At 40.0% G+C, this 11,121-nt stretch overlaps 1 non-coding gene across 1 annotated transcript; it reads left to right on the top strand.

The window, feature by feature from the left end:
- Positions 1-4,800: 4,800 nt before the first annotated feature.
- On the top strand, positions 4,801-4,872 carry Trnat-cgu (transfer RNA threonine (anticodon CGU)). The gene has a single exon. It is a non-coding gene; the product is annotated as a tRNA-Thr (tRNA).
- Positions 4,873-11,121: the final 6,249 nt, after the last annotated feature.

The following is an 11,121-nucleotide window of genomic DNA, read 5'->3' as shown; positions in this document are numbered from 1 at the left end:
ATCCGATCAGGATGCTTAGCCAACATACCAAACGTTGACCCTCCGTAGAGTTGCGCATAGTCTCTCTCTATCACTCTTACATATTAGTGCGATAGAGAGACAGATAGCGTTTCGTTGTCGTAGCGCAAACGTTTGACATGTTGGCTACGCTCCCAATGTGCCTAGTCAAGATGCCAATTTTTGTTTTTATTTTAATAACCGAATCATTAGGTAAATTTAGCTGTTCTGGGGGCCTAGCCAACATGCCAATCGCTTGCGCTCCAACAACGAAGCGCTTTCTGTCTCTATCACTCTTACATATTAGTGCGATAGAGAGACAAATATAGCATTTCGTTGTCGTAGCGCAAACGTTTGGCGTGTTGGCTACGCTCCCAATGTGCCTAGCCAAGATGCCAATTTTTGTTTTTATTCTTATAACCAAATCATTAGGTAAATTAAGCTGTTCTGGGGGCCTAGCCAATATGCCAATCGCTTGGGCTCCAACAATGAAGCGCTTTCTTTCTCTATCACTGTTACATATTTGCGAGATAGAGAGACAAAGATAGCGTTTCGTTGTCGTAGCGAGAACGTTTGGCATGTTGGCTACGCTCCCAATGTGCCTAGCCAAGATGCCAATTTTTGTTTTTAATTTAATAACCAAATCATTAGGACAATTTAGCTGTTTTTAGCGCTTTCTTTCTCTTATCACTCTTACATATTAGTGCGATAGAGAGACAAAGATAGCGTTTCGTTGTCGTAGCGCGAACGTTTGGCATGTTGGCTACGCTCCCAATGTGCCTAACCAAGATGCCAATTTTTATTTTTAATTTAATAACCAAATCATTAGGACAATTTAGCTGTTTTTAGCGCTTTCTGTCTCTATCACTCTTATATATTAGTGCGATAGAGAGACAGAGATAGCGTTTCGTTGTCGTAGCGCAAACGATTGGCATATTGGCTACGCACCCAAGGTGCCTAGCCTAGATGACAATTTTTGTTTTTAATTTAATAACCAAATCATTGAGTGAATTTAGCTGTTCTGGGGGCCTAGCCAAGATGCCAATCGCTTGTGCTCCTTAGAGAATAACCAAACGGAGTGGTCATTAACAGGCGTTCCCCTCTGTCGAAAATAGGCGGCCAATGGTCAACCACATGTATGAACTGACGTTTATCTGACATGACGTACCTATACATTTGATGTGCCCCTCCCCCGCAAAAAACGGCAGACTATTTTGTACCGAGAATTATAGACATGGCGTCTCCGTTGGTTATATCCTCTAAGTTGTGCTCCGACAACGCAGCACTTTCTGTCTCTATCACTCTTACATATTAGTGCGATAGAGAGACAGAGATACCGTTTCGTTCTCGTAGCGCAAACGATTGGCATATTGGCTACGCACCCAAGGTGCCTAGCCAAGATGTCAATTTTTGTTTTTAATTTGATAACCAAATCTTTGGGTACAATTTAGCTGTTCAGGAGGCCTAGCCAATATGCCAATCGCTTGCGCTTCAACAACGAAGCACTTTCTGTCTCTATCACTCTTACATATTTAGTGCGATAGAGAGACAAAGATAGCGTTTCGTTGTCGTAGCGCAAACGTTTGGCATGTTGGATATTACGCTCCCAATGTGCGTAGCCAAGATGACAATTTTTGTTTTTAATTTAATAACCAAATCTTTGGTTACAATTTAGCTGTTCTGGGGGCCTAGCCATTATGCCAATCGTTTGCGCTCCGACAACGAAGCGCTCTCTCTGTCTCTCTATCGCACTAATAAATAAGCGCTTTGTTGTTGGAGCGCAAGCGATTGGCATGTTGGCTAGGCCCCCAGAACAGCTAAATTTACCTAATGATTTGGTTATTAAAATAAAAACAAAAATTGTCATCTTGGCTAGGCACATTGGGAGCGTAGCCAACATGCCAAACGTTCGCGCTACGACAATGAAACGCTATCTTTGTTTTTCTATCGCACTAATATGTAAGAGTGATAGAGAAAGAAAGCGCTTCGTTGTTGGAGCCCAAGCGATTGGCATATTGGCTAGGCATCCAGAACAACTAAATTTACCTAATGATTTGGTTATTAAAATAAAAACAAAAATTGTCATCTTGGCTAGGCACCTTGGGTTCGTAGCCAATATGCCAATCGTTTGCGCTACGTCAACGGAACGCTACCTCCGTCTCTCTATCGCACTAATATGTAAGAGTGATAGAGACAAAGTAAATTAAAAATAATACGGTTACTGAAACTATGCGTTATGCGACAGTCAATTTGTAAGATTTTATTCCATAAATAGGTATAAATTAGACAAGAGACTAACTACTATTACATCTACCTAACTATACGTAATTAGTACCTATACGGTACCCGGACTACATTTTTATTCGTGGAATATTATTTCGATTAAAAATCATGATTATATTTATTTGATTAAGAATAAGTTATTCTCATTCAATTTTTTCTCATACGAATTATTCCCGACCAAAATTATTTGAATATTTTTGACGGGAATAAAATCGAGATGATTTTATTCCTACGAATTCTTATTCAAATAATGATTTTATTCTTGAATGCCCAACACTGCCCGCCGCGGTGACGATTTCCAACAAATACTTTTACTTATACTTCCTCTACTTAGGAAACAACTCGTATTTAAATGCTACTTGCTAGCATCCCACGCAAACATTTCAGCATGTACGAATAGGTATTTTCCTTACATAAAGCTAATACATATTAATTTTTTTTGTTACCTTTTTCGACAGTATAATTTAATTTAATTTATTTATTAAAAGACAACAATGGCCCATAATGGTTAGTAACAATTAATATTAAAAACTAAGTGTTAGTGGAACAAAATCATAAATCGACAAACACACACACACACAGACAGCAATACAGACAGCAATAACAATAATAATCACCTAGTAGCGGTTAAAACACGCTCAAAATGCCGCATTATAGGTGAGTCGTATCGGCCCGCTACAGTAGCCAGGATGGGGTTGGAGCTAGCCCGCACTCTGCAGAGCAACGAGGCAGTTCTCTTGCGTATTATTGCATAGTAGTCGTCTGTGCGAGCTTGTGCAAACATGCCCGATGCGCTGCAGAAACGGGACAGCCCCAACAACATCCTGAAACCATTATTATATTGGACGCGCAGGGAACTGATAGTCTTCTGCGTATTATGTCCTAAGTGAATTCAGGTATCGCTATCATTCATAGTATTCATACCCACGCAAAGGATGGAACAAAGGAGCTCACAGACATTATACTTAGGGCATACTGAAAATTCCTGGACTGGCCACTTAGAAAAAATAAGTCGACTCATATATCAGAATCCAGAAATTTTCAGTATTGCCCACGCACGCATATCTAAGTAACTGTCGCAAATAATAATCGGTAACATTTTTAGGGTTCCGTACCCAAAGGGTAAAACGGGACCCTATTACTAAGACTTCGCTGTCCGTCCGTCCGTCCGTCCGTCCGTCCGTCCGTCTGTCACCAGGCTGTATCTCACGAACCGTGATAGCTAGACAGTTGAAATTTTCACAGATGATGTATTTCTGTTGCCGCTATAACAACAAATACTAAAAACAAAATAAAATAAAGATTTAAATGGGGCTCCCATACAACAAACGTGATTTTTGACCAAAGTTAAGCAACGTCGGGAGTGGTCAGTATTTGGATGGGTGACCGTTTTTTTTCTTTTTTTTTGTTTTTTTTTTTGCATTATGGTACGGAACCCTTCGTGCGCGAGTCCGACTCGCACTTGCCCGGTTTTTGTACCTATTGGAGGGCAGCCGACTCTTTTGTCATTGCTTTTATGAAGGCATTATTAGGTTGTTTAAACTTTCGCGTTTTGAACACATATTAACTCACATTTATAGACGGGTCTATCGCGAATTTATTATATTAGGTACCTAACCTTTATTTACCGACGTTTAGACACATGTTTCACTTCACTGGTAAATCTGGTCATGGTCGCGGCTTCGAAACGTCGGTAAATAAAGGTAATAAAATAAATTCACGATAGACCCGTCTATAAATGTGAGTAAATATTATTAGGTTGGGTCTAACAATGTTTTCTTGACATTCATTGCCATGGTTAGGTACAGTCAGCCTAGAAAGTGGTCTACCACTTTTCGACTCTATCATCTATTACAACTATCTTTATTCAATAATCATAAGTAATACATAGGCAAAGGGTTAGGTAATACATATGTGGGTAGGGTATAAAAGAGGTTTCAATCGATGTGTGGAAGGGCGGCACCGTCGTCGAACCCAAGCCACCTGGCGGTGGACTTAAACCGGTGGCGTGTGCCTCGGATACACATGCTGGTGGCGCGTATAACGGCGATACTGATCCTACATCTCAGCCAGCCCAGTATGGTGCTTAGAGAACGGTTCCACCGTTGAGATATGGTTTCTGCCATATGTTTTATAAAGGAGGACATTTGGGGTGCATAGGCGCTGCTGTCAACAGATGTTGCATGTCGCATTTCACAGGTCTTGGAATATTTTCTCTGCTTTTCGTTTTCGGCTGATTTTAGTACAGATGTGACGGATCGTGAGAGGTAAGAAGGAGCGTCAGTGTCGACGACATCTGATTGATAGAGTCGAAAAGTGGTAGACCACTTTCTTGGCTGACCGTACGTTCCCCTGGGCAACTCATAAAACCGTGATTTTATAGTAATTTAAATTTAGCAAACGTGTATTTTCGTTGTACCTACCTAGTTAAAAGCCATTCATGACCCATCTCCTATACAGTTTAATAGAACGTGATATCCACAACATTTTTTATAACAAACAAAATAACCACAAAGCCGTGGCCGTGTGGTCTAGTGGTCAGGACGTTAGCCGCGTAGGCTGAAGACGCGGGTTCGATTCCCGCCTCGGTCTCCGGTGGACTTGGTCAGTTTTTCTTTAGTGTTTTCCATCTATTTCAGTTTATAATAACCACAAGTTAGAACGCATCATGGCTCCTCTACACGATGGGCCACCGCCGGCTATTCCAAGGGACGCAGCCATGCGGTAGAATGAGATAGCAATATCACTTGCTCCCTCTAACGCATAAATGCGTCCCTTGGAGTGGCCGGCGCTGGCCCATCGTGTAGAGGAGCCATCAGATTGAGTCACAACAGACCAATAAGTATAGTAAATCCGACTTTATGAAGTCAGACGGCAGCTGACCTTTCAACCCCTAAGGGTAAACTAAGGCAGGCCGTCTTAAACTATGCTGGGGCCCCTGGACACATAAGAATTTGGGGCCCTTTTGGAAAGTAAAGAAAGCTAATTAAACTAACATTTTTCTACTATGATCTTCTCTATTTATTATGGATAATCAAATATACTGTTACTGTCTGTCCTTCGGGGCCCCCTGAGGATGGGGGCCCTGGGCACGGGCCCCGTGTGCCCTTATGGTAAGGACGGTACCTACTGAACTAAGGCCTTATATATACCTACTGAATAAGTCTGGTTTTCCCATGTTGTTTTCTTTCGAGGAATAACGACCGAATATAAAATATTTCCAAGGTAGGTATATACACAAGTTCCGAGAAACATATCCATTGTTACATTTATTTATGAAACAAAGCCCTGCAACTTACACAATGGTTTGGCAGACTTGTCAGACACATTTCACTAGAATCCTGGTGAGTGTTAGCTACCCACATGAAACCACATAAGTGAAAGATAGACAGAGGCACACGGCGGATACGCCATAGTCATCTGCCATACTCGCCATAGTATCCAAATCGTTTGAATAGGGGTACTTTATGTCGTGTACCTACATCATTCGAACGGTTTATTCTTATGTGAAAAAAAAAAGGTGCAAATACGATTGAAAATAACTACTTACACACTACATCTGTAAGGTGTATTCGGGTATTACCGAATGTCGGATAATTCCGAAATGCAGATGAAAATCACCCTTAATTCCATCATAATAAAAGTCTCTTTCGGAATTATCCGACAGTTATCGACATTCGGAATTACCCGAGTAAACCTTAGTCACTTTTATCGGGTTTGAGTCGTTCGACCCCCCGCCCTTGAGGTTTGAATGTGTGCGTGTCGCGCGTGAAAATAGTTACGAGGAAATCGGCGTGTTATGATATCACAGTTTCATATCAGCGATTTTACCCCTAACATCACTGCCTATATTTTAACTCTGCATGTGAGCATAATATTGAAATTGACAAAAATCGTGCTAAACTTCAGTAGTTATTATTTAAAGGTGACCCAGTAACAATGCCCTCCCAAGATGTCCCGAACAAAAGTACAGATCGCGTGAAATTTATCGGAATTAATTAAAGGTTTCTATAAAAGTATGGGGAAATTATATGATTTTTTTTAATCGTTTAACTAGTATTATAAACGACTAAACGTGCAAGTTTGTTACTATACTAAATTTGTATAATCCTTCTATGGTATTTCCGAAGGAACTCAGAAATAAGTTTTTCACATAAATTTCATTTTTGGTGCAAGCTTTTATCGCTGACTGTACTTTTCATTCCACAGACAACTAATACTCATCGAGATAATTCTAAAAACCCCAAACACAATTAGGTTGCGTTGTTTTATCACCGAGTTACTATGGCCACCTCCTGTCTCCATCATCAGATCAGCTCGATGGTACCATAATATTGCATTGTCACGCGTCTTACATACGTATGCCAATTATCAACTTCATCGGAAACCTGGAAGAGAGTCAAATTTAACGTGCAAGATTTGATCAGTACAAACAGTTTACGTAGGTAGGTACATACAATGCAAGTAAAAGCTTGTAAAAAAATATGCCGCTCCTAAATTTTGTGGCAGTAAAAAAAAATTTTTTTTTTTATTAGCCTGTTGTAGTGTCCCACTGCTGGGCAAAGGCCTCTCCCCCTGATTTCCACAACTCCCGTTGCAGTGCCTTCTCCGGCCAGCCACTGATGAAGGCGTCTAAAGTCGTCCCTCCATCTCCGTCTGGGCCTGCCACGTCCGCGCTTCTTTTGCGGCATCCACTTGGTGGCCATACTAGCCCACCTATCCGGATACATGCGGCAGACGTGACCCGCCCAGTCCCACTTCAGTCTGGCGGTCTTCTCCCCCACGTCAGCTATGCGTGTTTTGGAGCGCAATGTGGTGTTTCGGATGCGATCCGTCCTAGTGACACCTAGAATACTGCGCTCCATTGCTCGCTGGCAAACCTTCAATTTGGACTTCTGACTCTCAGTGAGCGACCATGTTTGGGCACCGTAGGTTAGGAAAGGCAGAATACACATGTCAACGAGTTTACGCTTGAGTGACATAGGAAGGTCGCCTTCATTAGCTCCTTCATGGACCAGTAGCTCTTCCAGGCATTTTGAACACGGCGCTCAACTTCCTTGTCTTGCCGGTCACTGAAAGAGACTAACTGGCCCAAGTATATATACTCGTTGATATACTTATTGTATAATCTGCCCGTCTACCTCGACCGTACGTTTCGTGCTATTAGTCATCACCTGAGTCTTTGCACGATTCATTTGAACTCCAACTTGAAGGCTTGCGTTGCTCAGATCTTGGAGCATTTGCTGAAGTTCTGTGGCAGAAGAGGCAAAGAGAACTATGTCGTCGGCAAAGCGAAGGTTTGACAACCTCCTGTTGCCGACGACTATTCCATTCTCCTCCCAAGAAACCGCCAGGCTCCTGAAAACTTCTTCGAGCGTGCTCGTAGAACGTTTTGGAGATAACGGGTAAAAAAACAATAAAAAACCATATCAACAAAAATAACACTAAGTCACTTGTTTTTCTTATATACATACTCACAGGTGACCGTGCCAGGCAATTATAAATCTCATTAAGCTAATCTCATGGTTCACTTGTCATGATGATCAAACTTCAATGAACACTCAAGACTTTAATGAACCTCTTTAAAGTAAAACAGTTAATTAAGTATTCCACAGAGGTCAGAAAACAGGGCGACGCCCATTTAACCTTAATTTCAGGCAAAACACACTCAAAGTAAGATCAAGATAAGTCTGCCAGTGTTATTTTAAACGTCATAATTTCATAGAAGTTTGACAAAATATCTCGGGTGATATTGATATTATAGGTATGGTTCACTTTCCCCCTTGGTTAAGCGGGATTTACATTAGGTCCGAAATTAGTTATACCTACAGTTTCACGTGTAATTTAATATTTTCGTAATTCATGCGTTAATTCCATAAAAGCAAATCAATTTCGTGCCCTGCGCGATTTTTTAGTGAAATTAGTGTCATGCAACTAATTTCGTAGTGTAGTGTAAATGCGACGTATATAAAAACTTAGTGTCGCGAAAGTGTCTGCGCTGTGTGGACGTGTGGATACGATGTTGATGGGGCCATGGTCGCTGCGATACTGTGAATTTCACGAAATTACTTTCGCATATATCGAAACTACTTTCGTGAAACTGATTTCAACATGCATGACACACTAATTTCGTAATGTAAATCCCGCTTAACAATCTACTATTTTATACTGTCAACAACCCTTTTCCGGTAGTTATTAACTCGGCTGCGTCGCCTCGCGTGAAACTTTTAATTGAGCTCGAGTTTGTTGCCCACTTGATCGCTGAACTTTATCAATTCAGCGAAATCGAGCACTTTCTTGTGTGCCCATTTCTGAGCAAAAACGATGAGTAAGGATTTTTTTTTCTGATTTTACTAGAGATGCCCCGAATAGTGAGTTTGTCCGAATACCGAATACCGAATATTCGGCGCCCCTCTCGGCCGAATACCGAATATTCGGCATGACATGCGAACATTTTGAGTCACAATTATTACGAAAACTGTTCGCCAACAAAGCACAACATTTGCTAAGATATATTTTTATGTTGAACAGAATTAATGAATGTAGTTAGAGTCAATCAAATCAGACCCATGATAAAAATATAATATTTTGGAATCAACAAATGCTAAAAAACGTGCCTTCGTATTTAACCACTTTCCAAGAATACATTTTAAATATTAAATATACCTAGTTTTTGGTTATTTTTTTGTCAAATTTTTCTTTTTAGGTAGACTTTGCAACAGATATTCGGTATTCGCCCGAATAGTAAGCAACATTCGGCCGAATACCGAATATTCGGCAAAGTGGCCGAATAGGCCGATTACCGAATAGTTGCCGAATATTCGTGGCATTTCTAGTTTTTACCCACGATGAAATCGATCACGATCGGACCAGTACCTAGCCTTATCACTAATGCCTTAGGGTGTTTTAATTTCTTTGTCCAATGTCAGTCAGTGCGTCTCACTCTCTCATTAAATCAAAATGTGAGACGCAATACACATTGGACAAGGAAATTGGATAGGTGGAATACCACCCTTTAGCAGTATTAATACTAGCGGTACGCCAAAAACGCTGCCAAGAAAAGGCCTTTCGTTTAATACCACACGATAGGTTTCTGGATATTTTTTTTTCCCATACAAAAAAAGAAGACGTCACAATTCCTCTATTTTTTTGGTGCTACGGGTCAAATTGATTGAAATGGCCTAAAGATCAATCGTACCGAGTTTCATACCCTTAACACCATTTCACAGATTAATAAATAGTTACTACGACCATTTAATTATTTATTAATCTGTGATATTACTGAATTTCGGGGTATACCGCTAAAACACTACACAGACTACACTGCTGTCAACCACTTCCATATTAATATTGCCTTTGTCTAATGTTACTCCTCAGTCCCCAGCTATCTCACTTGACAGGACACGAAGCAGGTACCTATATTAAGTAATAAACTCAATAGGTACTTCTTATGTCCGCGGTTGGAATCGAACTAGTGTCTCCTAGATTTCTAAGTTCGTAGGATCTTTAATACACAAATCAAAAGTTCCTCACGAGCCCTCATTGAAGACATTGGTTTTCCTTTCACTGAAACGTGCTTAGAGAATATAACCAAATGGAGTGGTCATTAACAGGCGTTCCCCTCTGTCAGAAATAGGCGGCCAATGGTCAACGACATGTCAACCACATGTATGGACTGACGTTTATCTGACATGGCCATGTTTACGTTACGTATACATTTGATGTGCCCCTCCCCCGCAAAAAACGGCAGACTATTATGTACCGAAAATTATAGACATGGCGTCTCCGTTGGTTATATCCTCTAAGGAAACGTGTTACTGTGTTACTTTCTCAATATAGATACATATATAAATAGGTGCGTATTTGTAAACACGCAAATTAAATGGTCCTTTACGCGTGTAATTGTTTAATAAGGGCCCTTTGATGTCAATAGGGACTTGTATGGGATCAGAAAGTAAGGTTCTTTTGATATTATGATTATGTTTATGACGCCTTGGTATTTGCGGTAAAATAGGTACAACATACAATAATTAAAACGACACGTGAAATTAAGAGGATATATTAGCTGAGCCCCTTCTCAGATTTGAGAATTTTAGGTAAATATCTGCGTCGCACTGACGGGGACGGCTCCTAAAATTAGTGCGATAAGGACAAATGCAGTTTAGGTGAAAAATCTTGCGTCAAAATCTCACAAATTGAGGTTTCGTTCTCGACATTTTCCTCCTCGAAATCTTAACAAATCGTAACGAAATTCTGGGGTCAGAATGAGAAAGATATTATTTGTGTCTGAGAGTTTTGATTTTTGGGGTTATTGTTGCTTATTTTGTATCCTATTTATTACCGGATTTTGTATTTACAGCTCATTATTTGGCCGTTTTTAGCGACTTTGAAGTACATAAACTAGTTCTTAAACAAATAAACTTATCAAAAAAAAAAGCAAAACATACAGACACAGACTTACTGGTAATTATAATATTGAACTCATATAAATGATCTTACTCTTTTATAATCTTTATTGCTTGTGAGAAATGGGTTACATTGCCAGTAATTACTATTGTAACAATATTTCACGGACTCACCAAGACTCTAACTTTACAGGTGTACAAACAAATATTTCCTATGTTACCTACATAACAAATGATGTCAAGTATTAATACAATCATAAATCACAATCTTAAAGTCTTATTAACAACTCATGCAATAACAAAACGAAATAAAATAAAATACAAATAAAGTCAAAGTCATACACAATCTAAGGGTCAAACAGATCACTGTGTTATGTCTTTCCTGTAGACATACACAAGAGTTAAGGGCTATAAAGGTTAATTTTCTTATTTAACC

This window comes from Cydia splendana, chromosome 19 (genome assembly GCF_910591565.1).
Source record: "Cydia splendana chromosome 19, ilCydSple1.2, whole genome shotgun sequence".
Taxonomy (NCBI): Eukaryota; Metazoa; Arthropoda; class Insecta; order Lepidoptera; family Tortricidae; genus Cydia; species Cydia splendana.
The sequence above is the reverse complement of the archived record's forward strand: the minus strand, read 5'-3'. Positions and strand labels throughout refer to the sequence as shown.